At 43.2% G+C, this 20,935-nt stretch overlaps 1 protein-coding gene across 22 annotated transcripts in view; it reads right to left on the bottom strand.

Moving 5' to 3' along the window:
- Positions 1-20,935, bottom strand: part of EHMT1 (euchromatic histone lysine methyltransferase 1) — a 155,685-nt gene that overhangs the window by 87,073 nt on the left and 47,677 nt on the right. The window contains exon 1 of one of the 22 annotated variants that reach the window (XM_083485732.1): positions 19,291-19,783. The exons of the other annotated variants lie outside the window; for them this stretch is intronic. The gene's annotated coding sequence lies outside the window, so the exon portion shown is untranslated. Of the gene's footprint in view, positions 1-19,290; positions 19,784-20,935 lie in introns of those variants that run through there. 22 annotated transcript variants of the gene reach the window in all.

The following is a 20,935-nucleotide window of genomic DNA, read 5'->3' as shown; positions in this document are numbered from 1 at the left end:
GGACATAGGCGCCGACTCCATGGGGCCTGAGGGGGCTCGAGCCCCCTCAAAAAAATTTTTGGGGGGGCTCAGCCCCCCCAATAATCTCGGGCGCCCTTCCAGCAGAGCGCCGCCGCCGCCCCCGCCTCCTCCCCACCTGCTCCCTCGCCAGCCAGCCTCGCTGCTTCGCAGCACCACCGCCACTGCCAAGGCACTGCCGGGGGGAATTTCCTTCCTCCTGGCGGTTTCAGCACCCGCGAGAACAGGGGAATCCCGACCGGCCACACCAATCAGCTGGTTGGGGGGGCGTGGCTTGCCCTATTTAGGGCCGGAGCGGAGGGGGCTCGCCCTCTCTTCTCCGGCTAGCCCCACGTTTCCCGCATATCAGCTGTTTAATAGGCGCAGCACGCTCTCCCCTATTCACTCACGAGGAGGCGGCGCCACTTTATTTGCATATTCATGAGCTTATTTATTATTCATGAGCTTTCCCGGGGCCCCCCTAATATTTTTTATAAGTCCGCGTCCCTGAAGCAGGAAGGGAGAAGTAGAAGAATTATATGTAAATAATGTGTACACTTGTGGAGAAATCCACACTTGGAGTGTGGAAGGCAGATTGAGAGTACAGTGGTACCTCGGGTTAAGAACTTAATTCGTTCCGGAGCTCCGTTCTTAACCTGAAACTGTTCTTAACCTGAGGTACCACTTTAGCTAATGGGGCCTCCCGCTGCTGCCGCATGATTTCTGTTCTCATCCTGAGGTAAAGTTCTTAACCCGAGGTACTATTTCTGGGTTAGCGGAGTCTGTAACCTGAAGTGTATGTAACCCGAGGTACCACTGTATATGGGTAAAAACTGTAGGATAGAGAAATAACAGTAACCTTACTGTGAGTCAAAATAAAAAAATTCCTTCCAGTAGCACCTTAAAGACCAACTAAGTTAGTTCTTGGTATGAGCTTTCGTGTGCATGCACACTTCTTACTGTGAGTGTCTGCTATAGGCTTCCAGTTCCAGCATACCAGCTGCATGGAGAAAACCAGGTTGGTCAAAGCTCAGAATCAGCTCAGCCTTGCAAGGGAGGTTAAAAAGAATGCCAAAAGGTTTCTTTGGATTTGTAGCTACTTTACATGATTTCTTTCTTTCTTTCAATATTTTTTACTGAATTTTGCTTTACATACATACGCAGAAAAATTCCACCCAAAATTCAAACTAAAACTAAGAATAAACAAATACATAAAAATACATAACAACTAAATATCTTTCCCTCCATCAATAACCCATGATTACTATTCTGAATTATCAAACCTAAGCACTCTAGTCCTTTGTGTTAATTTCCGTCTACCACCTCAATTTGAGTTATTCTTTTCTTTCCTTAACTGCCTTCTTTAGATGTTTTTCATTTCTTGGTATTAAGTTATTCAATTATTCAATTAATTATAAGTTATTCAATTATAATAACTATTTTGTCTTTTCCAAAAGTTAATCAAAGCATAGTAAGGGTTTTATTTGAAAACAATTTTTTTCTAGGTAATTTTTATAACACTCCCATTCCTTACTGAACTTTTGGGTTTTTGGTTCCTAGTAATTTCTGTCATTTTGGCCAGCTCAATGCGTTCAAATAGCTTTATTTGCCACTCTTCCTTTGTTGGAACCTCTTCACCTTTCCATTTTATGGCAATAAGCATTCTTGCCGCTGTAGTGGCATATAAAAATATCCTCCTTTTATCGCTTGGGATATCTGATGGTAATAAACCCAAGAGAAATGCTTCGTGCTAATTTTCTTACATCCCCACCACATATGTAAGTGTTCCTTCTACCTACTTACTCTCCCCCCAACATTTATTTGAGTTTGTTTTGTACAACTTTGCTAGTTTACTAGGTGTTAAATTCCACCTGTAAAACTTCTTCATAACATTTTCTTTTAGCGTGTAGCACACCGTAAATTTTAAATCTCTGGTCCACAATTTTTCCCATGCATCCATCTGTATCGTATGCCCAAAGTCTTTTGCCCATTTAATCATGACTTCTTTTACCTCTTCATCTTTTACTTCCCAATCAAATAATAATCTCTACATTTTGGATAACACTTTGCTTTTATTTTGTATTAATACCTTTTATAGCTTCGAATTTTCTGTTGAATTTTTCTTATCTAATTTAAAGGTTTCATTCAACTGATGATATTGCAGCCAGTCTATCACATAATGCCTAATTTCTTCGAATTTCTTTAACGTCAACTGATTTGCCTCCTCTTTCAATAATTCTTTATAGGTTGCCCAATACTTTTTCATGTTTTTTTTTCCTTTACCGAAATGACTTCTAACGGTGAAAGCCACCAGGGAGTTTTCTGTTCCAATAGGCCTTTGTATTTATCCCATACTGTATATAGTGCTATTATATAGTTCAAAAAAACCATTCTTTTAACCAGCATAGACATGATGCCTCGTAATAGATCTTCAAATCTGGCAAGGCAAAGCTTTAATGTCTATTAATTAACTTAAGTTTTATTCTGGGCTTTTTGCCCTGCCAGATGTAATTTGAAAAGTGTCTCTTCATTCTTTGAAGCATCCTACCCTGCCTATTACTGGGATTGCCTGAAATAGGAACAACATTTTGGGCAGCACATTCATTTTAATTGTGTAAATTCTCCCCCAAAATGAGAGATTCAATCTGTTCCATATTAATAATTCTCTTTTAATCTCTTTCCATGTCCTAATGTAATTGTTGTTATATAAATTTATGCTTTCCGCGGTGATCCAGATTCCTAAATATTTAATTTTTTTGACAATTGATAGACCAGGCGATGCCTGCAATTGTAATTTATCTTGATCCTTCATATTTTTTAGCCAAGAACTTAGTTTTATCTATATTCAATTTAAATACTGCTACCTGGCCGAATTCGTGGGTTCTTTCTAAGATTTTTGGTAAGCTTTCAAATGGGTCTTCTGTTATTACTAAATCATCTGCATATGCTTTTAATTTAAAGCCTTTCTTTCCTATTCTTATTCCTTTTATCTCTAATCTTCTCTAATTCCTTATCTTCTCTAATTATCATTGCCAATATTTCCAGGACTACAATAAATAGCAATGGCGATAATGGACAGCCTTGTCTAGTTCCTTTCTTTATATTGAAGCTGTCAGGTATTCCATTGTTTATGATCAGTTTTGCTTTCTGATTTGGAAAAATGCTTCTACTAAAAGTTTCTCCTGATTCCATTAACTTTATGTTTTTTTTCATAAATTTCCAAGATATACTGTTGAAAGCTATGGTTTTCCCAGTAGTGATGTATAGACGTGAGAGATGGACCATAAAGAAGGCTGATCGCCAAAGAATTGATGCTTTTGAATCATGGTGCTGGAAGAGACTCTTGAGAGTCCCATGGACTGCAAGAAGATCAAACCTCTCCATTCTGAAGGAAATCAGCCCTGAGTGCTCACTGGAAGGCCAGATCGTGAAGCTGAGGCTCCAATACTTTGGCCACCTCATAAGAAGAGAAGACTCCCTGGAAAAGCCCCTGATGTTGGGAAAGATTGAGGGCACAAGGAGAAGGGGATGAGAGAGGACAAGATGGTTGGACAGTGTTCTCGAAGCTGCAAACATGAGCCTGACCAAACTGCGGGAGGCAGTGGAAGATAGGAGTGCCTGGCGTGCTCTGGTCCACGGGGTCAAGAAAAGTCGGACACAACTGAACAACTAAACAACAACAATTAACCATGAGCAAGCTATGCCTCAAAAGGTGGCCTATACAAGATTTTCTTGATAATTAAATACCAGTGGCCATGTTTATACTTCTGTGGCAGTGATCCTTGCTCTTTGCCAAGAAAAGGTGAATGCGAAACTGCTTGGTAGTCATAGGCAGGAGCAAGGCGTTACACAGAACAATGTGATCCTGCTCACTACAATTTCTACTAAGTGCCCTCCTGCTTGCTTTAGAGGTTTCACAATCCATTATATATATATTTATATATATATATATATATATATATATATGTTTTCGTAGATTTTCACGGGTACAGGAATGCAGGTTTTGGTGTCCTCGGGTGTCTTCCCGTGTAAAAGTTGGGGTGTCTAGGCGACGTTTCGACGAGGTCTCACTCGTCATCTTCAGGCTGGTGCTTTCGGCTTCTTGTTACTGGAACAGAGCGGGATCTCAGTGTTTGAGTTCCTATAAATACTGTAGAGGGGTGTGGTGTATTGCCTCAAAAGTTCTGGGCAGAGGGGAAGTTCCCAGGCTAGTGTTCTTTTCTTCTTTTGTTCCTTAATTACTTGAGGGATATCTTGAGTGATTTCTTGAGTGATATTCTGAGTACCACTTAGGTGGGTCATTAGGTGTGGATTAGTTGCTAAAGCCTTCGTGTCTTGACCTCTTGAATTTGTGAAGAGTTTTTCTGGGAAGATGGCTGTACTGCACTTAGTTGTGCTTTGGCTTGGCTTCGTGTATAGGGGCGAGCTGTGGTTTTGTGCCCTGTGCCAGCCAGATCTGTGTAGGGATTGCAGGGGGGTGCAGCATCCGGAGTTGCCACTATGGTTTGGTTACTGGATGGTGTCTGTAATTTATCTGTGGAGAGGGTCTGGGTTTGGGTCTGGTGTGGTTGATTGGTGGTGGCGTTCTGTGTGCCTCTGGATCTGGTGTCGGTTTTTGTGGGGAGGGCTAATTTCCAGATGTCTGGCAGGCGGGACGTGTCGTCACGCTTGTTCATGTTGTGAGGGTGTTTCTCTATCTCGATGGCTTCCATGATTATTCTCTTGTGGTGATGTTCCATGTTAAAGAGCAATTTGGAATCTGCAAAATTAATTTCGTGTCCTGTTTCTTTCATGTGTTGGAAAAGAGAGGAAGATTTTTCTTCTTTTTTGACGGCGTTCTTGTGTTCTGCGATACGTGCATTTATTCGTCTGTTTGTTTGTCCAATGTACGTGGCTGGGCAGACTTTGCAGGGTATTTCATAGACCCCTTGGTTTTCCAACTGGATTTTATCTTTGGGGTTTCTGAGGATATTGGCTATTTTTTGGTTGGTGCAAAAGGCTGTTTTGATATTGTGTTTATGGAGGATTTTGCTAATTTTATCTGTAGTGCCCTTGATATAAGGAAGGAGGGCCATGCCATTGTTTTCTTCCGTGTCTTGGTTTTTGGGGGGTGTTTCTTTTTGGATTAGCTTCCTAACCCTGTTTTGCTGGTATCCATTGGCGATTAACACATTTGAGAGATTCTGTAACTCAGTTGTCAAGTGGTCTTTGTCAGCCAGGCGTTTGGTTCTGGAGATGAGGGTCTTGGCTACGGAGTTTATTTGTGCAGGGTGGTGGTGTGATTGAGCATGTAAGTAGCGGTTGGTGTGTGTTTTTTTTCCGGTAGATAGTGTGTCCTAGGGAGCCATCAGGTTTTTTGTAGATTAGGACGTCAAGGAAGGGAAGCTGGTTGTTGGCTTCTATTTCCATAGTGAATTGTATTTTGGGGTGTAGGCTGTTGAGATGTGTGAGGAAGCTATCTAGTTTTTCTTTCCCGTGTGGCCAAATTACAAAGGTGTCGTCAACATATCTGAGCCAAAGTTTGGGTTTGTGTTCTGACTTGTCTAAGGCATTGGTTTCAAAGTGTTCCATGTACAGATTTGCGATGACCGGTGAGAGGGGTGATCCCATAGGTGCTCCTTCTATCTGTTTGTATCTTTGTCCATTGTGGATGAAGTACGTGTTGGTTAGGCAGTGGTTGGTCAGGTCCAGGATGTATTCGGGGGGATTGTATTTGTTTTGAATGGCTGTCAAGGCTTCATTAATGGGCACTTGTGTGAAGAGAGATACAACATTGAAGCTCACAAGTAGGTCATCGGGATGTAGGTTTTGCTTCTTTATTGTTTCTATGAACTGGAAGGAGTTTGTAACGTGTGAAGAGATGGATTCTGCATAGGGCTGAAGTTGCTTAGCGAGAAATTTAGCGAGATTTTGTAGAGGTGAGCCTATGGAGCTGACTATTGGTCTGAGTGGTGTTCCTTCTTTGTGTATCTTGGGGAGGCCGTAGAGTTTGGGGCATCTGGATGATTTTTCTCTGGGGATGATTCTTAGCTGGATTTCTTCACTAATAGGAGAGGCTTTTATTTTGGATTTGGTGGTTTTTTCCAGATAGGTGGTGGGATCTGTTTTTATAGGTTGGTAGGTAGGGTCTTGGAGTAGATTTGATAGTTTTGCTTGGTAGTCCGATGTGTTCATCACAACAGTGGCATTACCTTTGTCTGCTGGGAGAATGATTATGTTGTTGTCTTTCCTCAGGTTGGTGAGTGCTTTCTGTTCTTCTTTGTGTAAATTGCTTCTGGGTGGTTTGCTGGAGCAGAGGATGTTGGTGACTTCAAGTCTGATTTTATTGGCTTCATCTGGGTTGATTTTGGTTAGGCTAGCTTCGACTCCGCATATGATGTTTTCCGTGGGGATGCGTCTCGGGGTAACTGCAAAGTTGAAACCTTTGGAGAGTACTTTGGTTTCAGTTGAGGTGAGGATCCTGTCTGATATGTTATGTACTGTTTGTTTCATGGGTTGTTGTGGAGGGTGGCTGGGCTTCTGGCGTCTCTCTAGTTTGTGGAGTTTGTTGGTGTGTGTGTCTGTCTTATGTGAGGTCTCAGTTTCAGCTCTCCAGACGGCTAGTTGTTTGCATTTGTCCCAGAGTGCAGGGTGGATTTTGTTACAGAGTTTGAGGTGAAGAGTGAGCAGATCTTTGTTGGTTTGGTTTAGTAGGTATCTTTTCTTATGTAGTTCGTTTCTGATTAGGGATAGTTCAGTTCGTTTCAGGATCCTTTCGGTAGCTGGGGTTTTAGAGTGGAATTTAAGTTGGAAGCATGTGGGAATTAAGTTGTTGTCTCGGCAGTTGCGTAGGAACAAGAGATCACATAAGATGGTGGCTCTTCGGATTTCTAGTTTCTCGTAGGTTCTTGTCAGCTGGAAGGTTTCCTCCCCGTAGAGGTGAGATATTTGTTTTCGTAGATTTTCACGGGTACAGGAATGCAGGTTTTGGTGTCCTCGGGTGTCTTCCCGTGTAAAAGTTGGGGTGTCTAGGCGACGTTTCGACGAGGTCTCACTCGTCATCTTCAGGCTGGTGCTTTCGGCTTCTTGTTACTGGAACAGAGCGGGATCTCAGTGTTTGAGTTCCTATAAATACTGTAGAGGGGTGTGGTGTATTGCCTCAAAAGTTCTGGGCAGAGGGGAAGTTCCCAGGCTAGTGTTCTTTTCTTCTTTTGTTCCTTAATTACTTGAGGGATATCTTGAGTGATTTCTTGAGTGATATTCTGAGTACCACTTAGGTGGGTCATTAGGTGTGGATTAGTTGCTAAAGCCTTCGTGTCTTGACCTCTTGAATTTGTGAAGAGTTTTTCTGGGAAGATGGCTGTACTGCACTTAGTTGTGCTTTGGCTTGGCTTCGTGTATAGGGGCGAGCTGTGGTTTTGTGCCCTGTGCCAGCCAGATCTGTGTAGGGATTGCAGGGGGGTGCAGCATCCGGAGTTGCCACTATGGTTTGGTTACTGGATGGTGTCTGTAATTTATCTGTGGAGAGGGTCTGGGTTTGGGTCTGGTGTGGTTGATTGGTGGTGGCGTTCTGTGTGCCTCTGGATCTGGTGTCGGTTTTTGTGGGGAGGGCTAATTTCCAGATGTCTGGCAGGCGGGACGTGTCGTCACGCTTGTTCATGTTGTGAGGGTGTTTCTCTATCTCGATGGCTTCCATGATTATTCTCTTGTGGTGATGTTCCATGTTAAAGAGCAATTTGGAATCTGCAAAATTAATTTCGTGTCCTGTTTCTTTCATGTGTTGGAAAAGAGAGGAAGATTTTTCTTCTTTTTTGACGGCGTTCTTGTGTTCTGCGATACGTGCATTTATTCGTCTGTTTGTTTGTCCAATGTACGTGGCTGGGCAGACTTTGCAGGGTATTTCATAGACCCCTTGGTTTTCCAACTGGATTTTATCTTTGGGGTTTCTGAGGATATTGGCTATTTTTTGGTTGGTGCAAAAGGCTGTTTTGATATTGTGTTTATGGATCCACACCTAATGACCCACCTAAGTGGTACTCAGAATATCACTCAAGAAATCACTCAAGATATCCCTCAAGTAATTAAGGAACAAAAGAAGAAAAGAACACTAGCCTGGGAACTTCCCCTCTGCCCAGAACTTTTGAGGCAATACACCACACCCCTCTACAGTATTTATAGGAACTCAAACACTGAGATCCCGCTCTGTTCCAGTAACAAGAAGCCGAAAGCACCAGCCTGAAGATGACGAGTGAGACCTCGTCGAAACGTCGCCTAGACACCCCAACTTTTACACGGGAAGACACCCGAGGACACCAAAACCTGCATTCCTGTACCCGTGAAAATCTACGAAAACAAATATCTCACCTCTACGGGGAGGAAACCTTCCAGCTGACAAGAACCTACGAGAAACTAGAAATCCGAAGAGCCACCATCTTATGTGATCTCTTGTTCCTACGCAACTGCCGAGACAACAACTTAATTCCCACATGCTTCCAACTTAAATTCCACTCTAAAACCCCAGCTACCGAAAGGATCCTGAAACGAACTGAACTATCCCTAATCAGAAACGAACTACATAAGAAAAGATACCTACTAAACCAAACCAACAAAGATCTGCTCACTCTTCACCTCAAACTCTGTAACAAAATCCACCCTGCACTCTGGGACAAATGCAAACAACTAGCCGTCTGGAGAGCTGAAACTGAGACCTCACATAAGACAGACACACACACCAACAAACTCCACAAACTAGAGAGACGCCAGAAGCCCAGCCACCCTCCACAACAACCCATGAAACAAACAGTACATAACATATCAGACAGGATCCTCACCTCAACTGAAACCAAAGTACTCTCCAAAGGTTTCAACTTTGCAGTTACCCCGAGACGCATCCCCACGGAAAACATCATATGCGGAGTCGAAGCTAGCCTAACCAAAATCAACCCAGATGAAGCCAATAAAATCAGACTTGAAGTCACCAACATCCTCTGCTCCAGCAAACCACCCAGAAGCAATTTACACAAAGAAGAACAGAAAGCACTCACCAACCTGAGGAAAGACAACAACATAATCATTCTCCCAGCAGACAAAGGTAATGCCACTGTTGTGATGAACACATCGGACTACCAAGCAAAACTATCAAATCTACTCCAAGACCCTACCTACCAACCTATAAAAACAGATCCCACCACCTATCTGGAAAAAACCACCAAATCCAAAATAAAAGCCTCTCCTATTAGTGAAGAAATCCAGCTAAGAATCATCCCCAGAGAAAAATCATCCAGATGCCCCAAACTCTACGGCCTCCCCAAGATACACAAAGAAGGAACACCACTCAGACCAATAGTCAGCTCCATAGGCTCACCTCTACAAAATCTCGCTAAATTTCTCGCTAAGCAACTTCAGCCCTATGCAGAATCCATCTCTTCACACGTTACAAACTCCTTCCAGTTCATAGAAACAATAAAGAAGCAAAACCTACATCCCGATGACCTACTTGTGAGCTTCGATGTTGTATCTCTCTTCACACAAGTGCCCATTAATGAAGCCTTGACAGCCATTCAAAACAAATACAATCCCCCCGAATACATCCTGGACCTGACCAACCACTGCCTAACCAACACGTACTTCATCCACAATGGACAAAGATACAAACAGATAGAAGGAGCACCTATGGGATCACCCCTCTCACCGGTCATCGCAAATCTGTACATGGAACACTTTGAAACCAATGCCTTAGACAAGTCAGAACACAAACCCAAACTTTGGCTCAGATATGTTGACGACACCTTTGTAATTTGGCCACACGGGAAAGAAAAACTAGATAGCTTCCTCACACATCTCAACAGCCTACACCCCAAAATACAATTCACTATGGAAATAGAAGCCAACAACCAGCTTCCCTTCCTTGACGTCCTAATCTACAAAAAACCTGATGGCTCCCTAGGACACACTATCTACCGGAAAAAAACACACACCAACCGCTACTTACATGCTCAATCACACCACCACCCTGCACAAATAAACTCCGTAGCCAAGACCCTCATCTCCAGAACCAAACGCCTGGCTGACAAAGACCACTTGACAACTGAGTTACAGAATCTCTCAAATGTGTTAATCGCCAATGGATACCAGCAAAACAGGGTTAGGAAGCTAATCCAAAAAGAAACACCCCCCAAAAACCAAGACACGGAAGAAAACAATGGCATGGCCCTCCTTCCTTATATCAAGGGCACTACAGATAAAATTAGCAAAATCCTCCATAAACACAATATCAAAACAGCCTTTTGCACCAACCAAAAAATAGCCAATATCCTCAGAAACCCCAAAGATAAAATCCAGTTGGAAAACCAAGGGGTCTATGAAATACCCTGCAAAGTCTGCCCAGCCACGTACATTGGACAAACAAACAGACGAATAAATGCACGTATCGCAGAACACAAGAACGCCGTCAAAAAAAAAAAAAAAAAAAAAAAAAAAAAAGAAGAAAAATCTTCCTCTCTTTTCCAACACATGAAAGAAACAGGACACGAAATTAATTTTGCAGATTCCAAATTGCTCTTTAACATGGAACATCACCACAAGAGAATAATCATGGAAGCCATCGAGATAGAGAAACACCCTCACAACATGAACAAGCGTGACGACACGTCCCGCCTGCCAGACATCTGGAAATTAGCCCTCCCCACAAAAACCGACACCAGATCCAGAGGCACACAGAACGCCACCACCAATCAACCACACCAGACCCAAACCCAGACCCTCTCCACAGATAAATTACAGACACCATCCAGTAACCAAACCATAGTGGCAACTCCGGATGCTGCACCCCCCTGCAATCCCTACACAGATCTGGCTGGCACAGGGCACAAAACCACAGCTCGCCCCTATACACGAAGCCAAGCCAAAGCACAACTAAGTGCAGTACAGCCATCTTCCCAGAAAAACTCTTCACAAATTCAAGAGGTCAAGACACGAAGGCTTTAGCAACTAATCCACACCTAATGACCCACCTAAGTGGTACTCAGAATATCACTCAAGAAATCACTCAAGATATCCCTCAAGTAATTAAGGAACAAAAGAAGAAAAGAACACTAGCCTGGGAACTTCCCCTCTGCCCAGAACTTTTGAGGCAATACACCACACCCCTCTACAGTATTTATAGGAACTCAAACACTGAGATCCCGCTCTGTTCCAGTAACAAGAAGCCGAAAGCACCAGCCTGAAGATGACGAGTGAGACCTCGTCGAAACGTCGCCTAGACACCCCAACTTTTACACGGGAAGACACCCGAGGACACCAAAACCTGCATATATATATATATATATATATATACACACACACACACACACACACACACACACACACACACAGTGGTACCTTGGGTTAAGAACTTAATTCGTTCCGGAGGTCTGTTCTTAACCTGAAACTGTTCTTAACCTGAAGCACCACTTTAGCTAATGGGGCCTCCTGCTGCTGCCACGCCGCCAGAGCACAATTTCTGTTCTTATCCTGAAGCAAAGTTCTTAACCTGAGGTACTATTCCTGGGTTATCGGTTAGCGGAATCTGTAACCTGAAGCGTATGTAACCCGAGGTAGCACTGTGTGTGTGTGTGTGTGTGTGTGTGTGTGTGTGAGAGAGAGAGAGAGAGAGAGAGAGAGAGAGGGAGAGAGAGAGAGAGTGTTCACAAACCCCACATAAGCAGCTGAGAAACTAGATTAGAATTTTTTTAAAAAAAGTTAAGTGCGTTATTTGTTATACACTGAAACGTATCTTTTCTTCTATACTTGTGAAGCTCACACAATGCTGGCAAAACCAATGGAAAGTAGCATAAAGATAACTAATTACACCTTTTAACTGTGCAATTAACAGTAAATGCATTATTTCTAATTGTGATTATTCAACATTCTCCATTCAGTTCTGCAAAATGAAATAATTTGTCTGTTGGAAGGCATTGAGAATGGACTTTTAAATATGACCAAATCAAATTTTCTACAACAGTCATCAGTAATAAAGCTCATTTCATGAAAAGCATTACAAACATCAAATGCATCTGAAGGTACGGTCCTAGGCCCAGGACCAGCAACCAGCTAAGAAAAGAAAAAAATCATATTCAAGGATAGTTTACTTGTGCTAAAGTTCTTTTCCATTCCAAAGTGTATTTTCACATAGCTCTTTTAAATTCTTCTGGTTGGAAAAAACACACGTCTCCCTTGCTGGATGACAAGCTCAAAATTATAAAGATAGGTAGAATTAGGGGAATAAAGATGAACGTATTGCCAACAATGTTTTTACTCCAAACAATAATAAAATAAAATAAAATAAAATAAAATGAAATAAAATAAAATAAAATAAAATAAAATAAAATAAAATAAAATAAAATAAAATAAAAAAATAAAAAATAATAAAAAATAAAAAAAATAAAAAAATAATTTATTATTTGTACCCCGCCCATCTGACTGGGTTTCCCCAGCCACTCTGGGCGGCTTCCAACAAAGATGAAAAATACACTAAAATGTCACATATTAAAAACTTCCCTGAACAGGGCTGCCTTCAGATGTCTTCTGAATGTCAGGTAGTTGTTTATCGCTTTGACATCTGATGGGAGGGCGTTCCACAGGGCGGGCGCCACTACCGAGAAGGCCCTCTGCCTGGTTCCCTGTAACTTGGCCTCTCGCAGTGAGGGAACCGCCAGAAGGCCCTCAGAGCTGGACCTCAGTGTCCGGGCAGAATGATGGGGGTGGAGACGCTCCTTCAGGTATACTGGACCGAGGCCATTTAGGGCTTTAAAGGTCAGCACCAACACTTTGAATTGTGCTCGGAAACGTACTGGGAGCCAATGTAGGTCTTTCAAGACCGGTGTTATATGGTCTTGGCGGCCGCTCCCAGTCACCAGTCTAGCTGCCGCATTCTGGATTAGTTGTAGTTTCCGGGTCACCTTCAAAGGTAGCCCCACGTACAGCACATTGCAGTAGTCCAAGCGGGAGATAGCCAGAGCATGTACCACTCTGGCGATACAGTCTGCAGGCAGATAGGGTCTCAGCCTACCAGATGGAGCTGGTAAACAGCGGCCCTGGATACAGATTTGACCTGTGCCTCCATGGACAGCTGTGAGTCCAAAATGACTCCCAGGCTGCGCACCTGGTCCTTCAGGGGCACAGTTACCCCATTCAGGACCAGGGAATCCTCCACACCTGCTCGCCTCCTGTCCCCCAAAAACAGTACTTCTGTCTTTCAGGATTCAACCTCAATCTGTTAGCCGCCATCCATCCTCCAACCGCTTCCAGACACTCACACAGGACCTTCACCGCCTTCACTGGTTCTGATTTAAAAGAGAGGTAGAGCTGGGTATCATCCGCATACTGATGAACACCCAGCCCAAACCTCCTGATGATCTCTCCCAGTGGCTGCATGTAAATGTTGAAAAGCATGGGGGAGAGCACAGAACCCTGAGGCACCCCACAAGTGAGAGCCCAGGGGTCTGAACACTCATCCCCCACCACCACTTTCTGAACACGGCCCAGGAGGAAGGAGCGGAACCACTGTATGACAGTGCCCCCAGCTCCCAGCCCCTGAAGACGGTCCAGAAGGATGTTATAGTCAATGGTATCAAACGCCTCTGAGAGATCCAGCAGAACTAGGAAACAGCTCTCACCTTTGTCCCTAGCCCGCCGGAGATCATCAACCAGTGCGACCAAGGCAGTTTCAGTCCCATGATGAGGCCTGAATCCCGACTGGAAGGGATCCAAATGGTCCGCTTCTTCCAGGCGTGCCTGGAGTTGTTCAGCAACCACTCGCTCAATCACCTTGCCCAAGAATGGTAGATTTGAGACTGGGTGATAATTCGCCATCGTGGCCGCATCTAAAGATGGTTTTTTTAAGAAGCGGTTTAATAACCGCCTCTTTCAGCGGGTCTGGGAAGGCTCCCTCACGGAGGGAAGCATTCACCACCCCACGAAGCCCATCGCCCAGTCCTTCCCGGCTAGCTTTTATAAGCCAGGATGGGCAAGGATCCAGGAGACAGGTGGTTGGCTTCACTCGTCCAAGCAGCCTGTCCACATCCTCGGAGGTAACAGGTTGGAATTGATCCCACACAACTTGTCTAGACAGGACTCTAACACTCTCCCGCCCTGGGCCTGCTCCCACGGTGGAGTCTACTTCTTCCCGAATCTGAGCGATTTTATCTGTAAAAAAACTTTGCAAAATCATTGCAGGAGATCATGTGGCCCGTACTGGGCCCAGATGTTGCAGGTGGTTCCACTAAATTGTGAACTACCTGAAAAAGTCTCCTGCTGCTGTTTTCTGCAGATGCAATAGAGGCGGCGAAGAAAGTCTTCTTCGCCGTCGCGATCGCCACTTGGTAGGCTCGACGTTGAGCTCTAACCTGTGTCCGGTCAGATTCGGAATGAGTTATCCGCCACCGGCGCTCTAGCCGTCTCAACGATTGTTTCATTGCCCTCAGATCCGTGGAAAACCACGGGGCTGTCTGGGCTCCATGCAATCGGAGAGGGCGCTTCGGAGCCAGACAGTCAATAGCCCTGGTTAACTCCACATTCCAGCGGGCCACCAGGGAATCAGCTGAAAGGCCATCAACATGGGATAAGGCATCCCCTACCACTCTCTGGAAACCATTTGGATCCATTAAGTGGCGGGGGCGGACCATCCGAATTGGTCCCACCTCCCTGCAGAGGGGATTGGTCGCAGAGAAGTCCAGTTGCACCAGGAAGTGATCTGACCATGGCACTTCTTTCGTTTCGCTTTTACTTAGTGTCAGATCACCAACATCCATAGAGGTAAACACCAGGTCCAAGGCATGTCCGCGGCTATGGGTTGGGCCAGACTTATTCAGGGACAGCCCCATGGAGGCCATGCTTTCCACGAAGTCCCGAGCGGCCCCTTGTAAGGTCGTGTCGGCATGGATGTTAAAATCCCCTAGGACAACCAAGCTAGGTGTCTCCAGGAGAACATCCGCCACAACCTGAAGCAGCTCGGGCAGGGAATCCTTGGTGCAGCGGGGAGGTCGGTACACCAAAAGGAATCCTGTACTGCCCCTATTTCCCAACTTCCAGAACATGCACTCGGAAAACTGGGTCTTCCCAATAGGACGCCTGGTGCAAACTAATGACTTCCTAAAAATCACTGCAACCCCCCCTCCCCGCCCACATTACCTGGGTTGCTGTGCGTAAGAGAAACCTGGTGGACAGGCAGCGGCACGGACAGGCCCATCTGCTTCATCCAACCAAGTCTCTGTCACATATGCCAGGTTAAGTCCTCCATCCATGATCAAGTCATGGATGGCAGTGGTCTTATGAATCATTGACCTGGCATTGCACAGCAGCACCTTCAGGTCATGTGGGTATCCCTTGCTGATTCTAGTATCCATCCGGTCAGGACCAAACCCGGAGGCAGGAATAGTCCTCAGACAACGACTAAACCTGCCTCCTCTGTAATGACATGGTCTAGTCTTAGCGCAACTCCTCCTCCTACCCGTGATCACTGAGATCGGTTGTCCCAGTGCATCCCCCCCTGTGGAACATGCCCCAGCCATTTTGTTGGCTGGGACCCACTCCCCAGCAGCCCTGACCCCTCCCCTTAAGAACAAAATAACACACAAACAGACAATACTGTTTATAAGTTGTACAATATGCTTTCAAAAATGGCAAAAAGCTATCTCAAAATTCATCTGGAAAGGGAAGAAACTAAGGATAAAATACAAAATACTTACGGACAATAAAGATAGAAGAGGATTCTCCCTTCCATATTTTAAATGTTATTATGAAGCGTCCTGTGTTACTTGGATCCGGGATTGGATCAAATTAGAGAATACAGATTTGTTAGATCTGGTAGGACATGATAACAGATTTGGATGGCATGTCTATTTATGGTATAATAAAGGGAAGGTTCATAAAGCGTTTTACAATCATATAATTAGGAAGTCACTTTTAAAGGTATGGGGAAAATACAAAGACCTATTAGAACAAAAGACTCCATGGTGGGTATCTCCATTAGAAGTAATCTCAATTCAAAAAATAAATATGGAAAGAGAATGGCCCACATATAGGGATCTACTAGAAGAGAGAGGATGGAAATAAAAGTTTAAGGAGTTTAATGATATAAAAGATTATGTTTATGACTGGTTGCAATATCGTAAAATAAACAAGGTTTTTAAAGAAGACAATAAGAAAGGATTTAGATACACCATATCTAGATTCCAAAGAGAAATTATAAATGAGAATACCAAACTTCTAAAGAAAATGTATAATTTCTTATTAGAATGGGAAACCAAAGATGAGGAGGTGAAAAGTGTAATGATTAAGTGGGCACAAGATATTGGACACAATATACAAATGGAAGACTGGGAAAAGTTATGGAAAGTGATTTTAAAATTTGCTGCCTGTATACTGCTAAAAGAGAAATGAAAATGATGTATAGATGGTATATTACATCTGTAAAGATGGCAAAAAAAATGTTTAAAACAGGTTCCAAAAGTGTTGGAAATGTAAGGAAAAAGAGGGTACGTTCTTTCATATGTCATGGAATTGTAAATGAATTTTAAAATATTGGGAAATGATTTACAATGAATTGAAGACAACTTTTGTGAAAAATCCAGACGCTTTATTATTAGGCATTTCAGGTCAAGATTTGCCGAAAGAGAGGAAAAAACTGTTCATGTATGCTACAACTGCAGCCAAGATATTGCTAGCACAAAGATGGTAAAGAACTGAAATACCAACTAAAGAAGAATAGCAAGGAAAACTGATGGAATACGCTGAAATGGCAAAACTAACAGAAAGACTTCGAGATAAAGGCAATAGAGATTTTAAGGAGGACAGGGAACAATTTATGTTTTATATACAGAATCAATGGGAAGAAATGGACTCACTTGCAGGGTTTGATTAAACACTTGCAATTTACAAAATGCAGAAATAGAAATAAGATGTTAAAATGATAGGTGAAGAAGAGTAAGAATTAACCAATAAGCAGGGTGAGATAATATGCCAAAAAAACCAGAAAAAGAAGTTGAAGGAAGTCATGGGGGGGGCAGAGGATTTATAAAGTATTTTGTTTTTGAAATAATGATTGTGATGATGATAAAATTGTAAAATTTAATAAAAAATTATTTATAAAAGATTTTAAAGGTAGACTTGTGGATCATATGGACAGATCATGAAACCATTAAACAAGGCAAGAATATAAATGAAGTGTGTGTGGAAATGTTTCCCTCAAAACCATAGACTGGTTTACTGGCTAAAGAATGTAATTCAACAGGGACAAATCTCAGGTTCTAGACTTAGGAAGCATACCTGTGCCTAATGTTAAAATGATCTAGGGTCTTAGCACACCACAAACATAACATCAGTCAGCAATGTGATGCAGCAGCAGAAAGAAATGCTATTCTAGGCTACATCAACAGAAGTACATCATGATGTCTGAAATAAAGATGGAGCTATGTAGAGGTATTGGCTGGCTTCAGTTTTTCCCTGCATTGTGGTTTTCGCAATGCATGCAAACACACACACACACACGTCATGATTCATGATATATTGCCAGGTCAAAAATTACAAAACTGACATCATAATATGGACTTCAAACCGGTTTTGGACTGTAAATCAAGATATTGCCCGGCCCTAGTCAAGTTACAAGAAAGTAAATTTCAACTAAACACCAGGAAGAGCTTTCTGACAGTAAGAGCTCTTTAACAGTGGAAGAGACTCTCCCACAAGAGGTGGTAGACTCTCCTTCCTTGGAGGTTTTTAAGCAGAGGCTTGATGGCCAAATGTCATGCATGATATAGTTGAGATTCCTGCATTTCAGGGGATTGGACTAATGACACTCAGGGTCCCTTCCAACTCCCCAATTCGGTGGGGAAATCCGGTGGGGCGAGATCAGGAGAATATGGAGGGTGGGACAACTCAGCAACCTCAGTAACAATTTCACGCGGAATATGCAATTCTTCCACCACCATTCCAACTCCACAATTCTTCCACTAAAGTACCGTATTTTTCTATCTATAAGACGCACCAGATCTTTTCAGTGCAGATTTCAGTTTTGGAAAAAGAAATCCGGTGGGGCCGGGTCAGGAGAATATGGAGGGTGGGACAACTCAGCAACCTCAGTAACAATTTCACGCGGAATATGCAATTCTTCCACCACCATTTAGACGGACAAACGCCAATCCCACATCAATAACCAACAAACTCTGTTGACATTTGCCGCCGTTCTGCTCATCAACTGTCTGGCAGACTGAGGGTCATCTTCGATGGTTTTCCGCCCTTCACAGAAACACTTAAACCACTCATACACTGTCTTTCAAGTTACAGCTTTATCTCCATACACAATTGTGAGTATTTCATGGGTTTCTGATGCCGAATGTATGTTCAAATATTTCTCGCTGTCCGATTTCTGTGACCATTCACTGAACTTTCCGGTCACACCTTGTACATAGCTCTCTATGCTTGGGCCTTTCACCTTGAACAGAGATATTACGCCACCTGCCCCAGAGAAGGTAAGCCCCACTGATACCTGGGCTTGCTCTTTCTCAAAGCAAAGACACCAGGTCTACATCACACTGTTCCGAACACACAACTATGGGTATTCCTGACACAAAGAAATGTTGTTGTTTTTTAAACACTTCACATCAGGCAAGTGAAACTCAAACTACTGGCCATTTTCCCCTCCCCAGTCCTCCAAGAGACTCAAACCTCCCATTATCCGTGTGTGTGTGTGTGTGTGTGTGTGTGTGTGTGTGTGTGTATTAAAGGGTTTGAGGGCAAAACTGGCCACCCCAGTGAGAAACAACATGCTTAAGGAATAGTTTATAACTTCTTGTTAACCGACCCCTTCCCAGCCCTCTCCCCCACTCCCCCAAAAATGTACATTAAATGAGGCAGGAAAACGTAAAATCGCAATCATTTACGGAATTTCAGCACAACCATTCTAAAACTGGTACTTTTTCACTCAACTATAAATGCCATTCTACTGAACAGCAGCAGCAGCAGCAACAAAAGTCCAGCAGGTAATTTTACTACGATACTCTCCAGACACTCCATCCTCTTTAACCCTAAAACCCAAGTCCCAGACACCATTAAAATATCCTGCACCGATTTGCAAGAGGCAGCATTCTGCTCTGCTGTTTCACTTCTCGAGTAGGGGAACGGACAGTACAAAAATACAGTAACTAAATCCAGCCATGATCATCTTTTAAATCTTGCATCCAAGATTCCCTCCTTTTAGCAGCTGGCAGTATTCCTGCAAGAGGAAGGAATCTACAACTGATGGCACAAGGAAAGGGTTGAAGTGACAAGATACTGTACCTGTCAACACAGCAAATGTCTTCTTATTTTGAGGAAGACTCAACCAGATCCTCATTCAGTTGCTGCTCATGTGATTAAAGCTCCCTCTAAAGTGAGCATGCTCGGTGGAGAACTATTTCACCCTTCAAAGCTCCAGCCATTTCAAAGAGAAACTTGCAGGCTTCTCCGTAGCTGCTGGTATTTCAGGCAGCACAGCTACAAGGACAATGCCCTTCTCTCTAGATATGATATGCGGTTAACCGAGATAATCGGCACACGTTCTAACACTATGCCAAACTCGTGGCAGATTACACTCGCCTAGAAGGAAAGTACAGTAAAAAGGTTTTATGGAGAAGCTCTTTATGCCAGTGGCCCAACTGCAACAGGCAAAATGGTGGAGGAGCTTGGAATTTAAGATTCCCAACATGAGTATAAATGCAAAAAAAAGGTGTTTGCAAACTCCAGCTTGAAGTGTATTTTAGCTGCATCAAGGTGTACGGCTGCAGTTGTTCTCAGTTTGAATTTTTTGTTTCAATCACCAACAGGTTCAGAAACATATACTTTTTTTTAAAGGGGGGGTAATGAGGACACACGAGCAGAACTCGATATAAATGTAAACAGCCACAGAATGCTTCAGCAACTCACACAATTCAACCAAACAAACTGGATGGAAATTCGGAATAAACACAGCTTCTAAATCGCAGGCAGTTCTCCCACCTTTTTCACTGTTAAAGCTCGTATCATTGCAATCCTTCATGACAGTCGAAGCACTACCTACATACATACATAAAAATCCACACACCCTACCAAAGAAAAAAGCTAAGGCTAAAGACAAGCACAAATGAAAAAAGAAAAGTCAACATGTATTTGCAGTGATGCTAAAGATTTAGCTTTTCTCCAAATACCAGAAAGAGGAGATGGGAAGGACAGAGCTGAGATATGCTGTGGGGCTATGATTTTTTATTTTAAATGGAACAGGCGGAATCTATCCATTTTAGTGCTCTCTTGGCAATAGAAAGGTGCGCAACTATTCTTTATCAAGAAGCCCTTAATAGCTTGTGACCAGTTTACCTGAGCAATTGCCTTACTACAGATATGCCCAACCATATCAACCACATCAATCTGTGGAACTGGAACTACAGTTAAACAATCAATCCCTCTTTGCAGAGAACTTTGGGCATTGTATGGGGGGGGGTTGGGGTGTCATCTAATAACTCTCAGCATCCTGAACAAACTACAGTCCCTAGGATTCTTTGGGGGAACCCAGTGACAGGCATGTTACCTCTTTAAATGTACAGTGGTACCTCAGGTTAGGTACTTAATTCGTTCCGGAGGTCTGTACTTAACCTGAAACTCTTCTTAACCTGAAGCACCACTTTAGCCAATGGGGCCTCCCACTGCTGCCACGCCGCCAGAGCACAATTTCTGTTCCCATCCTGAAGCAAAGTTCTTAACCTGAGGTACTAATTCTGGGTTAGGGGTGTCTGTAACCTGAAGAATATGTAACCTGAAGCATATGTAACCCGAGGTACCACTGTACAGTGCAAATGAGACCCCAGGAAGGACAATACTGAGCTAGTAAACAATAATATTTATTATTTTTATAAATCAATCATCCTCATCAGTCACCATTACTAGGAATCAAAAAATGTTAGAAATAAAGAAA

The sequence above is a fragment of the Podarcis liolepis genome (assembly GCF_965112155.1).
Source record: "Podarcis liolepis genome assembly, chromosome: Z".
Taxonomy (NCBI): Eukaryota; Metazoa; Chordata; class Lepidosauria; order Squamata; family Lacertidae; genus Podarcis; species Podarcis liolepis.
This window is presented reverse-complemented; position numbering and strand designations above follow the sequence as displayed.